This window comes from Podarcis melisellensis, assembly GCF_964234715.1.
Source record: "Podarcis melisellensis genome assembly, chromosome: Z".
Taxonomy (NCBI): Eukaryota; Metazoa; Chordata; class Lepidosauria; order Squamata; family Lacertidae; genus Podarcis; species Podarcis melisellensis.
In genome coordinates, this window is record NC_138547.1 from 37103606 (window position 1) to 37128698 (window position 25093).

The following is a 25093-nucleotide window of genomic DNA, read 5'->3' on the forward strand; positions in this document are numbered from 1 at the left end:
CAGTCTATTAAAATGTAAGTGGCAGAATTCTCTCTGATCTGGAAACACTTTGGGGTGCAATTTTTGGAGACATAACTATTCTGAATTTTTCTCTTTTCTCCTTAAAGATTCAAAAGCAGAAATACATTCCTCCCTTCTACAGAAACCTTTCTTGAAAACATCTTAATTCTACAAATCCCTGGAGATCACATGCACTTTTCAATAAAGCCTCTTCCTCTGTTATTATGGCTTATTTTTTATTTTATTTTAGTGGAAAGGGATGCTAACATCAGGAGACAAACAGCCTCTTTTCGAAGGAGTGTGATTCTAGTGAGAAGCAACCACCATTATATCTGCCACAGGGTAAGACATGTGGGGTGCAATTTTATTGCTGCAACCTGCTGATTGCTTTGTTGATCTCTGCTTGTGGAAGATTAGCTTGGCTGCTCATCCTTGGGTCACCAAAAGGCCCCTTCCTGCGTGTTGTGCTGGTCAAGGCTGGAACGGTAAGATATTGAATTGAAAATAACACTTGCTTTGCTGTTGATTACTTAGGAACTCCCCAGGAACTCAATAGCAGGAGACCTGTGGGGTCAGGCCTTGAAGTGTCATTGCTTGGGCTGGGAAAGTTAGCACATAATCACATCTTACGTTTTCTTTCTTCCTGGTGATTCTTATCATTACATGAAATATGTGGATGACCTCTTCTTAAAAAAAAAAATTAGGGAGCACATCTTAAAGGCATAGCCATACCTGATTGTGGTTAGTACCTGATTCAAGGGTCAAGGAAAAAATGCCACACATTCACTACCCCTTGGCCCATTCACAGGGAGGAAAATGGAAGGAAGAACTGTAGAAGGGTTACAGGGGAGGTGAAATGCCCAAGGATTTATCACTGCTATTGGAGCTCCCTTTCCAGCACCAGTCAACACCCCTCCTATCAATATACTATTAGCAGCACTATGCCACAGGCCTAACTTCTGTTGCCTAAGCTCTGGTAACCTCCTGGTTAGATTCCTGCAATGAGTTATACATGGGACTCACTTAAAGATGGCTCGGAAACTAGATAAGCTGCTATCTAGATCAGGAGGTATGTGATGCCACTCCCATCCCTGACAAGCATAATTGATCTTATGGAAATCCATCATGCAAAATTCCCACATATGCTTTGTCTTAGTGCAAACCTCTGAATTTGTCTTGCATGGAACTTGAAATATTGTAGCAGCTTTTTAAACAAAATGTTTGAGAACTGTTCTAATGTAATCTAATGCAAATTATTTTAAGTTCCTTCACAATTCCTACAGGTCTCGGAACATAAGAAGAACCTCCAGGTTAATGCCAGTGATCCATCTAGTCTGGCGTCCAGTTCTAACTGTGGTCAACCAGATGCTTATGGGATGCACTCGAGAGCATGAATTGAAGCCACATGGTGCAACAAACATGTTCAAGCTATCGAGGCACCATTTAGTAATAAGAACTTCAAACTTAATAGGGGAGGAGAAGAATTTGCTCTAGACTTTTAAGAGCACTAACCTAATTTGCACCCCTCCCCCAGGACTAATACACAGATCGGCATGCAATGAGCTTTCCAATCTCATACTTTTCTTAACATTGTGATGCACTATGCATAAAACAAAAGTGTATTTTGATATAAAATATGTTTTGGAATGTATTCAGTGAGATAAAATATGTGTTTAAGTACATATTTTTGATGAAATGTGCATTTAAATATGTATATTTAACTGATCCATTCTGAAGGAAATCAGCCCTGAGTGCTCACTGGAAGGACAGATCCTGAAGCTGAGGCTCCAATACTTGGCCACATCATGAGAAGAGAAGATTCCCTGAAAAAGACCCTGATGTTGGGAAAGATTGAGGGCACAAGGAGAAGGGGACGACAGAGGATGAGATGGTTGGATAGTGTTCTCAAAGCTACCAACATGAGTTTGACCAAACCGCGGGAGACAGTGGAAGACAGGAGTGCCTGGCGTGCTCTGGTCCATGGGGTCACGAAGAGTCGGACATGACTAAATGACTAAACCACAACAACATGAATTAAAATGTATTTCCAGATTGATGCAGAAACAGGGTGGAACTGACATATCAATGTATTCATGTCAAACTCACATGGCCCAGGAATATGTCTGTTACCAGTTATGAAGCAAATCATACCTAGAGCATTTCATGCAGCATCTCAATTATGGATTAAGATATGCAATTGGAAACCATGTTATATATTTTCCATTTGTTTATATCCTCCTTAGCATGACTGGAGACCAAAATCTCCCAGCTTTCAAAGTTATCAGTGCATATTATTTCCTCTGTTGCTATTAGCTCCCTGTTTCCCTTTGTGGTGGAATGAAAGATAAAGTCAAGCTTTGCTGCATCCATTCCACAACCTCATCCCATTTTGTACAATTTCTCAAAGATTATTGTTTTGGGATTTCTTGCACTCAGGCAGAGACAAAACAAGGGTTACTTTTATTATCTACTTTGTAACAAAAGCTTCCCTTTTCCTTCATCCTACTTACAGATTGGTCCTGCAAACTGATAAAGGACAGTATCTTCACCTTTCTCATTTTCACTTTGAGGCCTTACCCTCCACAACATTAGCATTGGCATTCCTTCCAGCTTAATCATTTGATTTTATGCTTAAATAAATGCTGTGCGCACAGTGCTATGTTTCAAAATAAGCATATGCATTTTTAACCATTAAGCAAATCTATGTGGTGTGCTTCAAAACCGAATACATATTTTCATTGGGGTGTTTGCAGAGGTGGAGGTGTCAGGTAAGAATTAGAAGGGAATCCTGCTGACACGGACACCCTCAAAACAAGAAGCACTCATCAAAGAGGCTGAGAGAGAGAGAGGTAGCCAGGTGCCAACCTTCTATCAAAATAGATAGCAATGGGGAGCAAAAAGCAGAGGGTGGCTTCATGTTAATTTATAGATTTCATGAGATTAAAAACAACATCCTAACAATCCCAACCTTCCAAGTTGCTTTGTGTTTCTTTTCATTCTATAAAATACACAGCCACCCCCTTCTCCCCTACACCTTCTTTTCTAAGAAATAAAGACAAGCCAGGGCTGGCCTGCCCATAGGGTTAGTTGAAGCATCCACCTTGAGTAGCAGGAGCCAAAGAGGTGGGACCCTGCCCATCGCAGCACCAATTTCCCCAAGATCCTGTGAAATCTCACCAGAACCTGCCAACACCATTGCAGCCATGACAGGTACCACCATGCAACCCAGGTAAGGGAAGCTTCAGTGGGGCAGCACAGTGAGTGGTACATTCTCATTTCACCTCAGGTGGAGAAACAGGATGTGGAGCTCCTGAGCCAAGCTGGCTAGGGAAAGCCCAGATCTCAAGAGGAAAGTGGGTGTAGAGATGGGGGTTGGTTGGTTTCAATGAACAGATCTAACTTTTAATTACATGAATCATTTTCACAATGCACAGTGATTTTGGGGAGGGATGTTGAAGTAAACATGTGAGTCTTCATCATGCCCTTCTCCTAGATGTGGCCCATGAGAGCAGGATGTATATGGTGGAGTTAAGACTACTGGAGTGGCCTGCTTCTTTCCCAATCTTTCCTAACAAAAATTATAGCTGTATGTATCCTCTCTTTTTTACTTCACAGTACTTCCAGGAAGGAAAAGCAACAAAACCATCTAGCATGACAGCATCTGGACCCATTTGTCTGAAAATTTCAGGTGTCTAACCCATGTACACCGCCTTCAAATTTGAAAATGGATGCCCTCTGCCACCACAAAAAAGTACCTCAGGGAAGGGATTTTATTTTCTATTTCCCCTCAGAAAAATCCCTCAAGTAAAATCTGAGCTTTCGGGAGCTTCACTGCACCTATCTTTCTGACATTTTTCATCTCCCCTGAAAAGGAGATTTGCAAACAATTCTGATGGGGGGGGGGAGTTTGGAAGGTTTTAAATGGGTCCATGCATGAAAATTGCTGGACAGAACTATCTAACGTTTGGGATACTTAATTCACTCTGAAAGGGCTCATTTGAAAAGGAGGATAAATGACTATAGGCATTCTTAGACTCTCCATTATAATGGGTGGGGTGGGGGGTAGAGTTTCAAATTTAACATATCAGATTTGAACCTGAATAACTAATCAAATTGGGATGATGCAGAACAGATTTCAGATTGACTGGGCTGGGTTCAAAATGCTAGAGCTTATATGTGAATCTTGTGGTCACTGAACTTCTAAACCTTTGCTAGCCTAAAACTTAGCTACCTGGGCAAAGAATTCACACAAAAAAGTTAACCCAGAAAGACCCTTGACTTTTTCCAACAGTGAGTTCTTTCAACTGTGCTTTTTCCACAATCATCAGACAATTGGAACCAAACATAGCCCAGCAAATGTCTGCAGCAATCAGGAGTACGCCACAAAAACTACCTGTGGTTTTTCTTATCCTAAGTGATGTACTTGTATTTCCATTGTATAATAGAATCTGTAAGGTCTATTATATGAAGTGAACACAAGATGGATCAAACCAAAGGCCCATCTAGTCCAGTATCCTGTTTCACAAAGTGGCTAACCATATCCCTATGAGGAGCTCACAAAAATGTATAGGCAGGGAATATCAACTAACATTCAGCCACTGGTTCTGGACATGTGATCTTAGGCATCTTAAGTAGCCTTATCTGCCATGAGTTACTACAGCACATGTTGTATGTGGCATGTTTCTTTCTTTTTTTTTTTTTAGATATCAGAATGTACCAGATAATCCACCAGATTTGTATGTCTATATGAAAATACAGGTTCACTTGTATATCATGATCTATATATCAATGCCTTGACATAATCTCCCAGCCAAATTGTGTAAAATCCAAATTGTACACAACTGTACCAACTCAACTCTGTTTTTCCTTATTTCTCTGTAGGTTATGTCTACCCATGATCCCAATGCATTCCAAAGCATATTTTAATATGTTTTGGGGATCACCTCCATCGGACAAAGCCCTTGTAGTGCTCTAGAAAGCCTGCTTTTGTGCTCAAACAGCAATCTTCACTGTGATTTAGCATTAAGCAACAGAGAGTGATCAACTGTTAAGTTTCACTTGAGATGCATTGCAGAACAGCTATTGCAATGTAATGTGACATTTTTATGAGTAGTGCTAGTGTAAGAATAACCAATCTGCCTTTACTCATATACACAGGATGTCAATAATACAAATAATTTGTTTTTATTTCAGAACATACTTAGGGCTGAATAGTATTTATGCAGTGACCAAAAGATACTATTTGTCTGTTCCCCAAAATATTTTTAAAGAGATTATATAATTAGAATATAAAGCTATATTACCTCAAAGGGGCATTTTTGTTGCTAGAATTTGTTCTGCTAAGATTTCTGTTTTGGACCAGTAGGATGTGTTGTTGTTGTTGTTGCTGCTGCTGCTATTAATATAAACTAAAACTAAACTAAAACAAAAAGGGGGACACGGGTGGCGCTGTGGGTTAAACCACAGAGCCTAGGACTTGCCAATCAGAAGGTTGGTGGTTCGAATCCCTATGACGGGGTGAGCTCCCGTTGCTTGGTCCCTGCTCCTGCCAACCTAGCAGTTCGAAAGCACGTCAAAGTGAAAGTAGATAAATAGGTACCACCCTGGCGGGAAGGTAAACAGCGTTTCCGTGCGCTGCTCTGGGTCGCCGGAAGCGGCTTAGTCATGCTGGCCACATGACCTGGAAGCTGTATGCCGGCTCCTTCGGCCAGTAAAGCAAGATGAGCGCCACAACCCCAGAGTCGGTCACGACTGGACCTAATGTTCATGGGTCCCTTTACCTTTACCTTAAAACAAAACAAATGAGTCCAAATGGACAATCATACTGCTTTAGTATAAGAAGCATCCCCCCTTTTATGTTATAATACAAGACCTCTTCAGATATGACTTATGTGATGAGATATCACTTATGTGAAGTCAGCAAGCATGGTGAAAAGGGTAGCAGGTCATCATATTTACCTATGACCCCAAGTTGCATGTGGGGTGGGCTGCAAGTTTAGCTATGCCCCACAAAATTGCACAGCTCCTTCTGCACCTGCTATCCCAATCCTGGTCACCTTCTGAAATGGGGATGCTGCTCTTTACACGGAGGAACTCTGCCTGACCTAGAACCCTATGGCACTTAGAATTCTGAAACATGGGGCACGCCTCCTTGTGTACAGCAATGGGAGTAGTCATGAAACATTGAGGTTGGGTCAAATGCTCCTTTCATTATTCTTGCCCTCTCCACTTGAGTAATACCAAAAAAGGGCACCTGGAGACACTGGGAACTAAGTCTAGGACCGTCTGTAAGCAAATCATGTGCTCTATCACTGAACTGCAGTGTTCCCCCAAAGGCAGTTTCTGCCTGGCTTTGACATATTCCCAAGGTATTTTCTACTGGGCAGCTGTTGTGATGGTACTGGAAGTCTTTGAGTATGCAAGTTATGAGACCTATAGTGCCACACAGCCTTTCAGTCTGAATCTCCTCTAAGTCTGCAATAAAGCTTTTTTTCTTGTCCTAAACTGGTAAATGGTTCAGGGATCATCACATAGTTGTGATGGGATTCTCCCCTCCCAAGCAGCCAGTCAAAGATGAAAGGAGACCAGCTGCTACTTAGGTGAGCTTGATTTTCATTTTGCTGGCAACACTCTCCTTGCTGAAGGCAAGCCATATGTTGTCACCCGTGTCGTTATTTAACGGGCCTGTCTTTGTGATGGAGTATTGCATTCTGGAAAACTGCAGGAGAGTTGCAAGTTATTAAACTGGACTTTTATACAGGATACATTTGCACACTGACAACGACAAAAAAACACCAGTTCTTTGCTCATTTCTTTCTCACCTGGAGCTACTTCTGAAGGAGGAATACTGCCAAATTGGCATATCTTGGATGAATGATGAAACTCTTATTCACCATCAAATTATCAGGTGTGCTGAAGAGCAAATCAACCTCAAGATTCAAGCCTTTGCTGCCAAATATCTCACTGAATCTTGAACAGCTGAAGAGGGAATGTGATACCTGTCCACAAATTATGGATGGTGGGGAACACAAGTGGTCAAGCAAAGTCTTCTGAAGCTGTCCCAGTCATTCATTCCACCAGAGTTCATTCCTTTGTTCCTTCTCCATTCTTTCTTTTGCTTCTCCTGTTTCCCTAATTGCTTTTTCTGAGCCAAGAACTGCACCACAAAATTGGAAGAAGTGCAAAAACTGAAGGGTAACTTTGTACTGATCCAGGAGTATAGATCACATCAATTCATGCCAGAATCCACAAAAATCAAATTCCTCAAACAGATACATTTTCCCTATCAATTTCTCCCTTGTCAACACCTCCAAACTTATTCTTAAACTTTTTTTCTTTATTTGCCAGGGGCGGGGGCTTTAAAAATGACTTTGGGAGTCCTACAACTGCTGATGAGACATCACTCAATGCAAAACTATTGTGCTTGCGGATGTGAACCTCTGGATTATGGCCTTTGTCTTGAGCAATAGGCTAATTTATCAGCCATATCATTCCATTCCCTTGGCCTATGCTTCACCCAAGATAAATGCTGTTTAATAAGGACCTGCTGCCAAAAATGGTTAACAGCTTTGTTTGGATGTAGCCAGCTGTCTGTGACCTCATCAATTTACTCTGCCTCGTTATCAGAATGACAAAGGAGCCTTCTTGTTCCTCAGGCCTTTCCCTGAACTGATAGGATGACTGTGAAATGTTGGTGTGTGCGTGCGTGCAGAGTGGATAGAGGAAATTCCAAAATGATTAGATCTTTGGCCATTGCTAACTGATGAAATGACGAGGCTGTGATCCCTGTGAAAGTATACCAGGCTCATGAAGCTCATATATCACACAGCAACTCTATAGTTCAGCAACACTGCCAACCATTTCACCCGGGAACATTTGAGTTATATAATATATACTGTTATAAGTTGGGGGATGATGACAAGGAACCCCTAAACTCCTGGGTGCAAGATTCGCCCCATAATTCTCAGATTTAGTCAAAACTGGAATTAATCAAGGTTTGATTAAACTGTGCCAAACATGAAAACCCCCAGGATTTAGTTTATGCTAACAAGCCAAGCCAGCTCGGCAGAGCTAGCTGGGTGAAGGACCCTTTAGAACAGGGGTCGCCAAGGTTTATCTTGCCTGGGCTGGATCTGTCCCATGGAGATCCCTCCATGGGCCAGATCGCTCGTGGTTTTTGGCACCTGCACCTGTGCAGACCTGATTTTCAGTGTATGCATCTGCGTAGACGTGATTTCCGGCGCCACAGAAGCATGTCCCCGTGTCGTGCTGTGCCGGTTTAGCACAGCGCACGAGCAGATGGCTCAGTCTGGGGGCGGCTTGTGAGCCGGTCAAACAACCTTTGTGGGCTGCTTCTGGCCCGTAGGCCTTAGGTTGGTGACTCCAGCTTTAGAACCATGGCTCCCAAGGTGGGGCATACACCCCACAGATGGGCAATTTGATTTTACGGGGGGCAGTTTGAGAATGAGTTATTAACCGTGAATGGCCTTTTAGGCTTCCTCCACATGAATAGGAGTTCACTTTTTGAATAATAAAAATTATATGTCACGGGGTGGGGGGAGCCATCAAAATTTTAGAGATGCTTAGGTGGGGCACAGCCAAAAAAAAAGGTCGGGAACCACTTCTTTAGAAGAACAAAGGAAACCATCAGAGGGTGAAGACTGCAAGGCAAGGGGGGGTGCCCCCTCCAGCTGTGTGAAGTGGGCAGAGGCAAAGGCCAGGTTTAGGGTTTCAGCTTTGAGTGAAGTAGGCGGGTGCGGGGAGGTCCTTGGACTCTGAACAGCAACAAGAAGGAAGGGGGAGAATACATTGTTTGCTGGCTGGGACAGTGGCAAGCATCCCAAAGAGAAGGGTGCACTGTGGGGGCATGGCCGTGGCCAGGGCACTCCACCGGAGTGATCCCTGCCCACTGCTGCAAAGCGGAGCACCCTCACGGTGCTCCATGAGCCCAGCAGCACTTTGAGAGTGGCACTGGACTCGCAGGGAGGGCACTATGAGCTGTTGTATACTTTTCATAGCACCCTCCAGCTGGGGGGCAGCTGAGAAGGATGTAACAGGCATGCGCCCCCCTGGCCCCTGCATGCCCACTGCTACAGCACTGCTCATAGGGACCAAGTCACAAGCCTGGTCCATCTTTCTCAGCTGCCCTCCAGCTGGAGGGCACTGAGATAGGATGCAACTGTTCACAATGGGGCAGGGCACCATGATGCCTCCCCCCCCAAAAAAAACTGTGCTAGGGTCAATGGCCCCCACAGCCTCCCCCATGCTTCACCACTGGGCTGGGACAAGCTGTAACAAACAGACACAGAGAATGGCTTTTTGACTATCTTTGCATTCAATGCTACCCTTATAGAGGAGGGCAGGCCCTCTTAGGATGTGTATGTTCTGCACTCCCTCCATCTAGACTAAATTGTATATGTGTGTTAATAAAACCATATATCCTAAAGGAATCTTTCATATTTTCAACAACTCTCAAATAAAGCAGGGAAGTCACCCTTGCTTTTAAGCTTGATTGTAGGCTGTTTTGTATTAACTGAAACTCTCTTTGATGATTCCTTGCCTCCCCACTCCATGTTTTCAATACGTCTGCTTCCTTGGTGTGCTTTTTCTATCTGACAACTATTTTTAATGCAAATATGTCATGTTTTAATATTAAAAGCACACTTTAGCTCCGCTCTTTGACTTAAAATCAGAGTTGTGATGTAGCCGTGAGGAAAATTGAAATGCAGTTTACTAACAAAAGACAATTTAATGTAATTTCTTCCCATTAGGCTTGTGAAAGTATAACCTTATTTGGTGTTTTAAGAAGATTCATGTGAAACAATGCAAAGCTATGCTATCTTCAGCTGATATTGTAACTATCACATTGGGAGTTTTTGGTTGTTGTTTTTTAAATTTATGAAGATGGCAGCATAATGGGTTTTTAAGGGGAATTAATGGAAATAATGACAGTGTCTCTACAATTCCTTCACCCCCTCCCTTTGTTGGGTTCCTTCTACCGTACGTTTCGTAAGAGCACTCTTGGTATCAGATGCCTTTAAAAAATATAAATGACGCAGATAGGTAAATATCTGCAGATAACAATCCAATAAAGTCAATGACTATTCGACAAAATCATGGAGGATGTTTATAGATTGTTAACAGCAATGGCAACTAAATAGGGAGCCTCCATACTTAGTGACAGTATACCTCTGAAAACCAGGTGCTGGGGACAAACAGTAGGGAAACAGAAGAACCACAATCCTTTGCTCTTGGTAGGGAAAAGGTTACCTTGAGGCAGATTCAGTCCCTGTTGGGCCCATTGAATTTTGCTTGCAGAGTAGTAGCTCCTGGTCACCCTTTCTGCGCACACTTAGCAAGACTCTGCAGGCCTGCGATCACCTCATCATTGGGTGCAGTTGCACAGCGAGGTCAGGGCAGACTTCAAGATGTGGCTTGAATTCCCGAGGGAGTTCAATGGGGTATCCCTCTGGCAGGATAATTTGAATCTGCAATGTAATTTCCAGGTCCATTCATCCGCAGCTGGGTCCTTGGGTTTGGGGCTTTATTTCCATTGCTGTTGGAGCGCTCAGCCACTTTTCTTGAGTTTTTCCCCATTGTAGTAGCAGTGCACATCTGGACCATGGAGTTCAAGGACCAGTTGGGTCTGTTTTTGGTCCGATAATCAGGCCATGGTGAGCGTTTTGGCAAGGCAGTCATCACACTCCAGCAGAGCCTCTGCCCTTTTGCGCATGTTTGTGCTTCGGTGCCTCAGGTTTAACATTGTGTTTTCTGCCTGTTTTATTCCTGGTGCTACTAATAATATTGCTGATGCCCTATCCCGTTTTCAGGTGGAGCACTTCAGATCCCTGATTCTGGATGCACAGCAGCTTCCAGATTATTTCCTGGTTCATCTTTGGAACCTTGGCAGCAGCTAGTCCTTCAGGGAGTAGTGGCATCTGTTTTTCTTTCCACATTGGTCTTATAAGAAAGCCTGGATGGACTTCTTAGCATTTCAATCATGGCACTTGACAACCAACAATACTTTGTTGCCATCCCCTCATCAGGTGTTGCAGTATTTGGCTCACCTGTGGAGTATGGGTCATGTGGTGAAGTCCATTGGAATTCAATCTTCTGCCATTTCATTTTTCTGTAAATCTCTTTATTCTAGAGATCCTTGTACAAAGTTTGTCATGTGCAAGGCTCTGGAGGGTTGGGCCAGATTGCAGCCACCTAAGTTGCCAGGTAGGAGGCTGGTCACTTTTGACTTTTTATCCAAGATGCGCAGCAAGTTAAGACTTGTCTGCTGGTCCACCTATGAGCAAGACTCTTTTCGGTGGCTTATTCTATTGCGTTTTTTGGTGCACTGCGTGTGGGCGAAGTGGTGCTGGAGTCAGCACAAGGAGGGTTCTCTAGGGGCTTGCTTTTGCAGGGTGTTCAGCTTTCTGAAGGGGAGCTGGTTCTCACCATCTGGAATTCCAAAATGGACCAGTTGGGCAGAGGTGCCTTAATGAGACTGCCTGCCAATGGTAAGCCCGACCCTTGCCCAGTCAAAGATGCCAGGAAGTATTTGTCACTTTTCCCTCCTGGGGTTGGTCCCTTCCTGATTCACAAGGATGTGAGCCCGTTAAGGAGGTATCAGTTTGCTGCAGTAATGCGTAAGGCAATCGCAGCGTGCGGCCAGCTAGCCAGTGAGTTTGCACCTCATTCCTTTCACATTGGCGCTGCCACCACTGCTGGGCATTGGGGCCTGTCCATTGACAGGATCAAGGACCTGGGCCGCTGGAAGTCTGATGCATATAGGGGTTATGTATGGAAGCAGCGCTGAGGTGCCATTATTAAAGTTGTTTTGTTCATTCCTAGGTTCGCCTGCCCTGCACATCTGGATAGTCGAGCACAGCATTGTCCACTGTTGGCTTCTGTTTCCCTCACTGAGCAGCAGCTGCAAGTCATGGGACTATGTTTTCATTCCACAGTTCAGTTACTGTTGGGAAAGGGAGACTGGATGTGGTTTCCTGTTTCTTTGTTCTGTCGTTTCTTTGTTGGGAGTTGCTCTCTGCTCTCACAGAGGCAAGATGTACATTTGTGTGTTCTTGGTATAGCTTAGAAATAAAGCATAGCAATGTAGCACTATACCTGCTTCATCCTTTCATTTGCGGACTGGGATTAAACTCTGCTGGGCTCAAGTCAAGATGAGCCGTATCAGCTCAAGGGCCAGAGCTGAATAAACTAACATCCACTGGGCTGGCAGGAGGGCAACGGAGTCTGGATTTGGACGCAGGCTTGGACTCCCAGACCACATGTGCATCTGCTGGGTATCCAGATGAGGAATGCATTGGGAGGAGCTTCTCCTGACGGTGCGGGCGAAGGTGTCTGCAGAAGGCACACCTGTGGCTATGGTGGTGCAGCTGGGCGAGAACAATTTGCCAGAAGTTCCCGGCTTGAGATTGCAGACCCGCATGCATTGGAAGAGTTGAAGGCAGCTCATCCTGCACTCAAAACTTTTTTGGTCACAGCTGTTGCAACGACGTGAGTGGCGAGGTAGCCAATGCCCAGCTACCACCAAGAGGGCCAGGAGGCATCCAGAGAACAGTGGCCAAGAAGGTTCTGGCTTTGGGCGGGATAGTGATCTGTCACCTGGGCATTACCTTCCATGATGCATCCCTGTACAGTCTTGATGGGGTTCATCTGTCTGTGACTGGGAATTATTTGTGGCTGACCTCATTGTCTTTTTTTATAATAAATTTTTATTAATTTCCACATAAAAATACATAACACATCATATTTCAATTTTGACAAATTTTTCACTTTGGACTTCCTTCAACCTCTCCGATAATCATCCGAATTTAATTTTTAAATACACATTTCTTAAATTCACTATTGCCTTTTAATATACCTTTTAATCCTATTTATCTTTTTTTGCAATATTTCTTTGACTTTTACAGAGCTTCTTTAAATGCCACTAACGTTATTTCTCTATCACTTATACCTTCCCAATAATCCACCAACTTTCCCCAGTCCTCGATAAACTTTTGATCTCGTAGATATCTAACCTTTCCTGTCAGTTTATCCAGTTCTGCATAGTCCATCAGCTTCATTCTCCACTCCTCTAGTGTTGGTACTTGTTCCTGTTTCCAATTCTGGGCCAGCAGTATTCTCGCCGCTGTTACTGCTCGCTTTGGCAGCACATATACTAAAATTGGAACGATACAGAGAAGATTAGCATGGCCCCTGCACAGTGGCTGACCTCATTGTCAGCCTGGTTAAGGGATTGGTTACAGATGTGAGTGGTTGGTGGTGAGCATGGGTGTTCGTGTGGCGGATAGGCACTGGTTCAGGTGATAGGGATGGGGGAACGGTCTCGCCATCCCTATGTGAAGGGTATTCTGTTAAAGGAATCCAAGGACTCAACTTGGTTTGGTTAACCCCCGAGAGGGGGTTGTGCCTGTGCCTGAGTCCAGGGGAGCATCTGGGGAGTGGACATCGTCCGTTCCCGGGCTTTCCGCCTACCTCAGGTGTTCACCCTTGGCTGACCTATGATAGAGCTCTGGGCCAGCGCTACCTGCAAGGGTGCAGAGAGCTAGTCGAACCAGAGCCTGTGCAACCACTCACTTTCTGTAATCAACAAAGTTGTGGCCTAAATGCTGCCAAAATACCAAAACTAAAATGTGAGTCAAATGTGTCTTTATTTCGGGGGGAGGTCTCTGGGTCTGAACATGCAAAGTATATTACAATTTAAAATTGTCATAGATTTTTTTGTGCTAACTCCTCTTGGGAGATATAGGTATCAGGACAGGCGTTTCAACCCTCAAAGTGTTGGTTTCATAGACAAATACCCGGAGTTAAGAACAAAGTGTTTATCTAAGGGAGAGTGAAAACAAATTTACAGTAAATTGAAGTCTGGGATGAATGTAATTAGAAGTAGTGATCTCCTATATTTGTTCCCATCCAACTCTTACCTCACCCTCTTCCCTCTGGCAACATTCACACCAGACCTACTACCATTCTTTTCTGTGTCCACTCCTTCACATTCCATATCAAAGCAATATTTCCCCTGCACCCCTTGAAGCACAAGCCCCAAACATGGTTCATTACAGCTGTAAAAGTTCAAGTCCCTATGGCATATCACAAAGTTGTAAACCGTAGATAAGAGTGTGACAGTCATACCACCTGGGATCTTGGCAGGACTGTTTACTCATGTGTTGAGTTCAAACAGGTTTGCCAAAAGTTCCTTCATTGAAGGATTATACACACACACACACACACACATAAAAGCTTTCTTTTTAGAATCACTCTGCACCATTACAGACAGTTCCGCCCTTGTAGAACAAACAGCTGTATTCCTGTTATTATCTTTGAAGTTGCTGTGTTCAATGTTGGTTAGGCCAAGGCTAACGGAAACTATATGGTTTCCCCCGAAAACAGCAGCAATGTGTCAAAAGTTTTTCTTTTCACTTGTAATACAAAGCGATCCAAAAGTATAGATTTCTTTCTTATTTTTTAATTCCCCCCCCCCCATCAATATGCAGTTTGCATTAAATGTGCATGAAAATTTGTCAGTATTCTGGAGCAATATTTCCCCCCCCCCCTTATACATGCAAGCAATTTTGCTGAATATAATAGATGTTATTTTCACAAATGCATACATTTTATGCACTTTCCCCTAATGTGCACTATTTGTATACATTATTTGGCTGAAGAACTGCATCACAAAATTGATGGAACTGCAAATTTTGAAGGCTTGCTGTGTTTCGATTCAAATGTTGTTTCAGAATGTGTGAATAAGGTTCACATTAAAACCTGAATCGAACCAAAATTCTCCAAAAGCTTCCAGCAGAGATTCAGCAGGCATCCTTGCTTTTGACTTTCAGGTATCTCTTAGATGTGTGTATGTTTGTGTGTGTGTTGGCAGGCCTATGCAGCCTGAAATTATATTGAGTAACTAATCATTTTAATGATTGTTTTGTACTACTTTTAATGAGGTCTTTTATGTTTTTCATTGCTGGGAGCCACCCTGATATTTCACATGAAGGTGGGATATAAATAATTTTAGAAACAAACCTGTAAAGGCATATTTGCTGACTTAAGACCCCCAACTCAAAAGAGTTCTCCTCAAAGGAGAACAGAGATAAACAGGCAACCCAGGTAACCCCATACACATCTGATAGCCTCAGTGAAACTGCTCCAACCACCTTCCATCAGTAGCAGTGCTAGTTCAGTAACTAAAAGCAACCAGGAAGGAATGGGACAAACAGCTCCTATAAACTCCCAGTCTTCCTCTGACTGGGACTTTCATAAGTCGTCTGACTGGGACTTTCTCTGAGGCTCAATCTTTTTGAGTCGCTGTAGGGGTACAGTGGCAAGCTCAATGGTGTGCAAATATACCAGTGGAGCCAATCCTGCTTTCGACTTGCACTGTGCAAATACAATAAGCTCTCTATAGAAGCTACAGATTATAGGTCCAGTACCACCTCCATCTCACAAGTTCCCCTTTTCATATGACCTCTAGCCAAATGAAGTTTTAGAAGGTCAGCAAAATTCTATCATGACAACAACAACAACAACAACAATTTATTAATTATACTCTGCCCATCTGGCTGGGTTTCCCCAGCCACTCTGGGCGGCTTCCAACAAAATATTAAAATACAATAGTCCTTCAGATATTAAAAGCTTCCCTAAACAGGGCTGCCTTCAGATGTCTTCTAAAAGTCTGGTAGTTGTTTTTTCCTTTCACATCTGATGGGAGGGTGTTCCACAGGGCGGGAGCCTCTACCGAGAAGGCCCTCTGCCTGGTTCCCTGTAACTTGGCTTCTCACAGTGAGGGAACTGCCAAAAGGCCCTCAGCACTGGATCTCAGTGTCTGGGCAGAACAATGTGGGTGAAGATGCTCCTTCAAGTATACTGGACCAAGGCCGTTTAGGGCCTTAAAGGTCAGCAACAACACTTTGAATTGTGCTCGGAAACATTCCATACGCTGAATCAGGTCATTGGTCCATCTTTCCTAGTCTTATCAACACTGACTGGCAGCAGCTCTCTGGGATTTCAGACAGGAGTCTCTTCCAGTGCAACCTGGAGACACTGGGGATTGGACCTTGGAGCTTCTGCATGGAAAGCAGACACTCTTCCACAAAGCTACATCCCTTCTGCAATACATCACATGCCTCGTATCCCTAAATGATTCCTCAAAGAAGGAGATAACAATCCACAGGGGTGCTGGTTTCAACAAGCTCATGCTTGCTGTAATGTTTAGTGGTGGCCATTGTGGCGATCACACAGGGCCCCCGGATGTTTGATGGTCTATTGACCCTGTGCCACCACTGTGATTGCTTTCTTCACTGCCACCACCCCACTTCTCACGAGGACACACAGAGTCCAGACACGTTGTTAACATTAACAAATAATCAAGTTTATTTTTAAATGCAGGAACAAGCGTATAGTTTCAGTTTATTTTTCTCTTGTCAGTTTCTTAATCTTAGTTCCTAACAACTCCAAACTGATTATTCCCAACTATCTATCTGACTCCACCTAACAATTCCTCTCACTCTCTCACAATACAACTCTACCAACCCACACCTAATCCTCCCTCTTCCTTCTTCACCTCCCAAACCTCAACTGACTTTCAAAACCTTCCACTCTAACTTTTACTCCCCCCTTGCATTCTCACTGGCCAATCACATCACACCCATTTTAACCCTTTCCTTATGACCCATCCAAGGAGGCAAACACCACAGCCCTAAACTATTTACTTGGTTGGAGATAAATCTGGAAAAAATCTTAACAACCCTTAATGCCACTGGCAATGTGAGGGGAGAAATACTGCATGCAGAGACAGCCGCACACATCAAGGGGGAAAAGGACACATGATAATGAGAAGAGATTAAACGAAGAGTGAGAAGAATAAACTATTGCTGTTTAATTGTAGCATTCATCCCCCTCCCTTGCTTAGATGACTCCATTTCCCCAAGTGCTATGTCATCCAACCCACGCTGCACGATAGATCACGAGCAGAGCAGACAGACACACTCACTGATGGACTGATAAAATAAAATAGATGGGATTGAATGAAGCAGGATGTCAAGCATGTCGACTTGGGGGAGGTTTAAATCAGCAATGAATCCTGGTTATGTGAACATTTCTGAATAATTCAGGGCTTGACTACAAGCTACGATGGTTGTGTGGCATAGGGGCAGAGAAGGCAAAATGCAGCCCTCCAGGTCTACCTGGCCCCAAGGTCTCTCCCTAGGCTACACTCCTCACCAGCCCTACTTCACACCCTCCATGAATGTTTTTGCCTGGCTGGAACATGCCACTGAACTTGGATCATGCCGAGGGAGGATGGGGAGGGGTGCATGGGTATGTGCAGAAGCTAGTCTACTGAACAAAGGTGAAATTTACATTCATTGCACTGCATATTTTTGCCTCTGGCCCTGCTAGCCATTGGCATGTACTTGTTTTAACTGTGACATTTTTATAACAAAAATAAAAAACAGAGAGGTAGCAACACATTTGCACATTAAGTGTTCTACTGGAAACCAAAGCAAATGCTGGATGTTGCACTGTCAGTCTGGCTGCTAAAATGCTCAGATAAACACTTCCAGGCAGTGCTGACTTCAGGATATGAAGCGGGGTCTTGCCCATTGTACCCAAAATGCTTCTCTTCACCTGGGGTCGTGGGTCCTCTGCTGGTCTTGGGGCCCTGGCAAATGTCCAGTCTTGCCATCTTTGTATTTCCCAGACTTATACTGTGTTTGGTTAATGAAAAAAAAGAGAAAATAAATAATAACAGTCTTTAAAAAGAGGGGGGGGTATTTCTTTCCCTTAATGCGAAAGAAGATAGAAAATACCTAGCAAATTTGTACTGCTAAAGTGAATGATATTTAAACAGGCTGTGCTGATTGAGGGCTTTTATAATTTAGCATGATTACGTAGGGGAAACAACACTGGGTTTTGAGTATATGCTGTCTTTGTATAGTATACAACAACAGAACTAATGAGTCTATTTACTTCATTTCCTACTTCCTTTACCTGTTGTGTAATGGATTAAATGGGCAGCAAAATATTTTATTTAAGGCAGGATTTAAATGGTTAGGGTTGCTTTAGGATTTTTGCTAGCTCATTGGGGGTTTTGTTGTTGTTGTTGTTTTACCTATTACCTGCGGTTCAAGCTTCATATTCCTTTAAATGCATAAATAAATCCACTGTATCCCCCATTTCTGTTCTTACAAAAAGCAGCTGAAACAGACAGGATGTTCATTTAGTTATTATTATTATTATTGACCCTTTATTAACTGCATAATTAAAATTATCTTTAAACACTACATAAACTAAACACAATGAAAATAAAAATGAGAAAACTATACAATCCGAATTCAGTTAAATTTTCTGATGGAATAATGAAGTCTGCAGTTAGTTCAGTAAGAATGGGACCAGTCTGATCTCAAAAGAGAGTTCCATAGAATTGGGCCCACAATATTGAATGCATGGCTACTGGTGGATATGAGTTACGTGGAATGACTAACAGTAACTCCCCCTAAGACCCCAGTTATCAGGCAGGGACATAAGACAACATGTGGTCCCTGAAGTACCCTGGACCCAAGTTGGCAAGGCCTTGTAAATTAATGGAATAACTGTTAGACAAATTCATCAATAGCGACTAACTGGGAGCTATGTTTTACCTGCAGTGTCAGAGGCAGCAATGCTTCTGAATAGAAGTTTCTGGAAAAGTGCTGATGCACTCAGGTCCTGCATGTGTACTTCCCAGAGGCATCTGACTGGCCAATGTGGGAACAAGATGCTGCTCTTTTGTTATTATGTTCTTAAGCAGTCCACAACACCTACTATCTTCTGCATCTGCGCACAGCTTGTAGACAATCAACCCATGCTCCTTCCAGCGGCATTGCATTTTATTCACATAATATATGCCAAAGGTGCAGCACTGACATGTGTCTGCTATAACACCACACTCCCAGAGCAAAGCCATGATTCCCAAACTCAAGACCAACCTTTCGAGAGCTGCAACTATTATCAAAAACAATGGCTATTAGTAGGGGTTTTTTTCCTGTCCAGTCTACTCGTTTTAAATCAGAGCACTCCTTTCTTTTTATAATGAGATTCTGGATTTATGGCCGCTCTGAAAAATTACCTCTTTACCATAATGCAGTAGTCATCAAAGGCTGAAATCTCAGTCTCACGTTTTTTGCTAGCCTCCTTCAAATTGATAAAATAAATTGTTGTTCTTCTCTTTACTGCTCCAGCTTATGAAACTCAGTAGGTTAGGGGAAATAGAAAATATACTTTGCTGCATTTTCAATATGCATTCTGAAAGTGAAACCCCACTGTCCTGGGTTCTGGTTATTTTGGGAGGCTTATACACCTATCTGTTGCCTATTTGAGTGTCAGTACTTCTACAGAGTGTGGAGACTCACAGAATGTGCATAAATATTACTAACTGTTGAGAGATAAGGCTGAAAATCTTTCCAGCTTCCATAAGGGAGGTGGAAGCTTGGTTTGGCTCGCAGTTATGGGTGAAGGTTGATGTAATTCCTAGGGATGGATGAGGAAAGTCTCATTGAAATGCTTTTTGCCGACATCTGTGTGAAGTCTGTAACATATTATGTTTACTGTGTAAAGTTAGCTAGCTAAACATAGGCATATGTAGATGAAAAGTACCAGCATCCAACTTCTTTGTGACAAGGAGCAAATGCATATGCTGACTGTGTACATGTATAAATATATTATATAGGTAAGGGTAAAGGTAAAAGACCCCTGGACAGTTAAGTCCAGTCAAAAGTGACTATGGGGTGCAGCACTCATCTCGCTTCAGGCCAAGGGAGATGGCATTTGTCCACAGACAGCTTTCTGGGTCATGTGGCCAGTATGACTAAACTGCTTCTGGCACAACAGAACACCATGATGGAAACCAGGCTGCATGGAAATGCTGTTTACCTTCCCACCACACCGGTACCTATTTTTTATCTACTTGCACTGGTGTTCTTTTGAACTGCTAGTTTGGCAGCAGCTGGGACCGAGTAACGGGAGCTCACCCTGTCGTGGGGATTCGAACTGCCAACCTTCTGATCGGGAAGCCCAAGCGGCTCAGTGGTTTAGACCACAGCTCCACCCACTTCCCCTTTACCTTTACCTATATATTAAACAGTGGTACCTCGGATTAAGAACTTAATTCGTTCTGAACCTGAAACTGTTCTTAATCTGAGGTACCACAACTGGTCAACTGATGTCAGGTAATTGACATGTTTGTGGCTCCACTCATCTTTTAAACTTGATCCATACCAGGAAGGGAAGATAGGACAATGCCATATGTTCATCAGGCCACAGAACCTCACAGTGACAATTGGAAAGACAGTTAAGTAGCATCTTCTAATAGGCTGAGTTTGAAATTAGATGCATAAATCAAAAATTTTAAGGAAATAATTACTATCATGGAAGGCAATCATATGCAAGTGATAATAGGATTTTCCCTTATGCAATAAATTATATCAGATATTACCACCTCTGAACATAGTCCATGCTGAACTTTTAAAGGAAGGGGGTAAGATTTATAAGATCTGTAATTAAAATGCTGAGGATTAAATCATTGCTTGGGGTCTACTCTGATTGCATTATCACAGCTTAACATTTCTCTAGAATATGTAAATTATTATTTTATGCCTTAAATACAGCTGTCCAAAATGGGAGAAAGTCTAATTAAATAATTTCCTCTTGGCATTTGCCCTAATGTTTTCTTTCCATTTTGATAAAGCCTTTACCAAGTCTGAGATCCTACTAGTGCTTCCCTTATATTTAAAAACAGAGTTAAAAATTGGTGAGAAACAGATAAATTTAAAAGCTGTCTTTCCATCTTCTTGAATGCTGGCGTTCCATGTTTGGGACACCTATCTACAACAGCATATCTGCAACTTTTGAAAGTAGGTAGAAATCTTGCTTGTTCATCCCATGTGAATTGTTACCCCATTTTTCATTATGTGCCCTATTGAAAAGCAGGGTACTCAGATCTGTATCCCTGTTGCCTATTTATGCACATGTGTCAAAAATAGATGCTCTCAGGGAGAAAACATCAAAATGATGGATATATGAAATGGCTATTGCCTCTGATGAAGACTGGATTATAAGATATTGGGGGTGGGGGAACAGATACAGGTGTTGGAAGGTTTTTGAAGTGTTGCTATGAAATGTTTTCATGCACTTTCAGAATTTTGCCTCCTGGCGGAAATGGAAATGTTAGAGATGCAAGCTGAAATCCCTGATCACTTATGAAGATTGTGCTAACAGCATGTGATAATAATTCTGTAATTTGCAATCTTTTTTCTATATTTAATTATGGGGGGGAGGCAGTTTTTCTTGCCACCACAGCTCCTAGGACTGGAAAATTAACCCTTCCATCACCCCACTGTAATTCCACTCACACCCTATCCACCCAATGCACATGCATATCTTATGGTGCTTCAGTTGTGCTTAGTACCAACGGGAACCTTTTTTAAAAATTTCCCCTCCCCACACTTGGGGGGGATGTGGGTGGTGCTGTGTTCTAAACCAAAGAGCCTCTTGGGCTTGCCAGTCATAGGGTTGGCGGTTCAAATCTGCGCGATCAGGTGAGTTCCCCTTGCTCTATCCCAGCTTCTCTGAACCTGGCAGTTAGGAAGCATACCAGTGCGAATTATATAAATAGGTACTGCTGTGGCAGGAAGATAAACAGTGTCTCCATGTTCTCTGGCATTCACTGTCCTCTGTGTGCCAGAAGTGGTTTAGTCCTGCTGGCCACATGTCCCGGAAAGCTGTCTGTGGACAAACACCAGCTCCCTCGGCCTGAAGCAAGTTGAGCGCCACACCCCATAGTTGCTTTGACTGGTCTTAACCACCAGGGGTCCTTTACCTTTACCTCTGGGGTCAGAATAATTGTAATGAAGGAAGGAAAAACACATCAGGTGACAGCAAACAATAGAGTTAGCATTATATGTATTAAGATCCAAAATTCATTCTTATTTTAAGCTATTTTTGAGGGCTGAAATAACATTAGAAAGCCTAGTCTCTTTGCCTGCACATCCATGAGATTGGAGCAAGCAGGTTTTGGCAAGTATTGAGGTATCCCAAAACTTTTTTTAAAAAGGCTTTTTTAATTAAAAACAACAACCTTTGGAGAATACTTTGCATTTCAGATAAGGGACCAGGAGTCTGACTTTCTATGTCACCATGTTGACTTGCCAAAACAAGGGGATGTTGTGCTGATCTTGCTGGTGACTTGTGGAAGTTGGATAGTAGTTCACCGCACCTCAACCTGTGTAATGTATCAGCAGAGTCTTCAGAGATTTCCTACACTCAGCAGAGCAGCTTCTTCCAGAGTCCCCAGTTAAGGGAGAAACTCCTCTGCAACACAGTTCAAAGCAACAAAGTGTTCATCACCTCCCGACACAAGACAAAGCTAAACACTGCTATCTACTATCTACAGTTCTTCTGGTCTTTGAAGTAAAAAAAAAAACATATGCACAGATCCACTAACACTATTACCATGTTAGCAGTGGTGGAGCTTCATGTACCGGGGGGCAGAGAGCAGGCGGGAGCAGGGCTGGCACTTGTCCTTGAGGCGGGGCATGCCACCTGCAGGGGCATGGCACCCAGCATGGGTGAGGGGCAGCTGTGATGGCACCCTACTGGGATTGCACTGCCGGGGGCACTGCGCTCCCCCCGCACTCCTCTTCCTCCGCCAGCTCATATTAGCTAGCACTGCTGTGTAAAACATAAAACCTCTTCCCCTGATTGTCAGAGATTCAGTCAAACCCTAACAGGAAACAGGACATTATGAAAGCAATGCTCTAGAGACTATTATACCCATCTCTACATTCCTGGATGGATGGGAGGGTGAATGACCCAGCAAGCCATACACTCAACCTTGTTGGTGTTGCTATGCTAAACCAGCATACCAGGCATTCTTATCTCAGAACACCCAGACACACAGGATTTGCTCCTCAAGACGTGAGACCAAGCTCTACATAATTTAACTCCTTGTTCACATTACACCAACAGATTTCTGATGCACTGCTGCAACGTCATTGCAGATGCTCAGAGAGTGGTAATGCAATAAATGTATAGAGTTCCACCTAGTCCAGGCACAGGCAAACTCGACCCTCCAGACCCTCCACAACTTCTATCATCCCTAGCTAACAGGACCAGTGGTCAGGGATGGTCAGGACCAGTGGTCAGGGATGGTGGGAGTTGTAGTCCCAAAACATCTGGAGGGCTGATTTGGCCTATGCCTAACCTAGTCCTATAAAGCTGAGGTGGGGAACCCATTTCAGCCTGAGAGTCACATTTCCTTATGGGCAGCCTTCTACATTGCAGGGGCAGGATATGGCAAGTGGGGAAATAAATATAAACATTACCTTTGTACAATAGTCTAGTTTCTACACACATCCACCTAATCTACCATGAAGGGAAGAGTTCAAGGAAACATTCTAGCCTGATAAAAACACTCAAGGAGGATGTGAAGCTTGATCAATAGGGGTGTAGCCTGAGGATAGTCCCAAGGGCCAGAAAGAAAGACTTAGAGCAGGCAAAGGCAAACAGCCCTCCAGATGTTTTGGGACTACAACTCCCATCATCCCTGACCCCTGGTCCTGTTAGCTAGGGATGATGGGAGTTGCAGTCCCAAAATATCTGGAGGGCTGAGTTTGCCTATGCCTGACTTAGAGGGTTCATTGAGTCATTGGGACTGATGTTCTCCACACCTGCTATAAACTGCTTTCTTTACCCTAGGTCCTTAATATATGAGCTTCTCAACACTTAGTCACAGACAGCTGCTCATAGATTAGAAATCCTCACATTCTTTCCTTTTTTTTTCATGCATAATTTTTTATTGGTTTACAAAAATCAAAATACAAAACAAACTATATCAGTACTCTTATTGTTTCACAAAAAATATAAAAGAAAAAGACTTCCTTCGGCCTTTCCACGAATCGTCCATACTACAATAAACAATAAGTCCGCATTTCTTTGTTTGTAATGCCGTAAGTCATTCTCGTTCGTCTGTTTCCTTTTGGCATTACCCTTTACTTCTTACAAAGCACCTTTGAAACCCGCTAGTGTTATCTGTTCATCGATTAAGCTTTCCAGATATTTCGTAAAACTTTCCCAATTTTTAACAAACCTCTGATCTTTTATATATCTAATTTTTCCTGTCATCCTGTCCATCTCCACATAGTCTAGTAATTTAGATCTCCATTCCTCCATTGTCGGTAGACTCTCCTGTTTCCAGTTTTTAGCTATTAGGACCCTTGCTGCCGTTGTTGCATATTGGAACAATTTATGATCTTTTTTCTTTATCTCCATTCCTACCAAGCCTAGCAGGAACGCCTCGGGTCTTTTAACAAAGGTATATCTTAACATTTTCTTCATTTCATTATATACACTCTCCCAGAACCCTTTGACCTTTTGGCATTCTCACCACATATGGTAGAAGGTCCCCTCCCTTTCCTTACACTTCCAACATTTGTTACAGGATCCGTACATTCTGGCTAGTTTAACCGGGGTCAAGTACCAGCGATAAAACATTTTCATTAAGTTCTCTTTGAGTGACACACAGGCCGTAAATTTGAGGTGTTGTTTCCAGAGTTTTTCCTTTTTTTTTTATAGATTTTTATTGGGTTTTCACATTTTATAAAGACAAACAACACATATGACTTCCCCCCACCCCCCCACATACATCCCACTTCCCCTGTTTAAATCAGCAAGTTCTTATTTCCCTCTTTAAACTTATTCTCCTTATTCTCCAATTTAATTCTCCGTATTAGGCCCAATATTATTATCCTATTCTCTTATATGCAATAAATCCTTTTTCTAAGATCAATCGAAATTTTTATACCATAAATTCCCCTTTTTTATATTAAAATATGAGTCAAATTTACAATAACCAAAAGTTCTAAAATTTTTAAGAATCTGTTTTCCCCTCCCTCCCTGCCCGGGTATCTGTCCCTTCCCAAATAACTCTCCTCTCATTAAACTCCTAGCCAGGATTCCTTACATCCACCGCTCTTAAATCCTTTTCAGTCTCTCTCAGGCTTTTCTGCCAATAGTCCTCTTTGCTGGTCTTCAGGTCTCGAAGGGT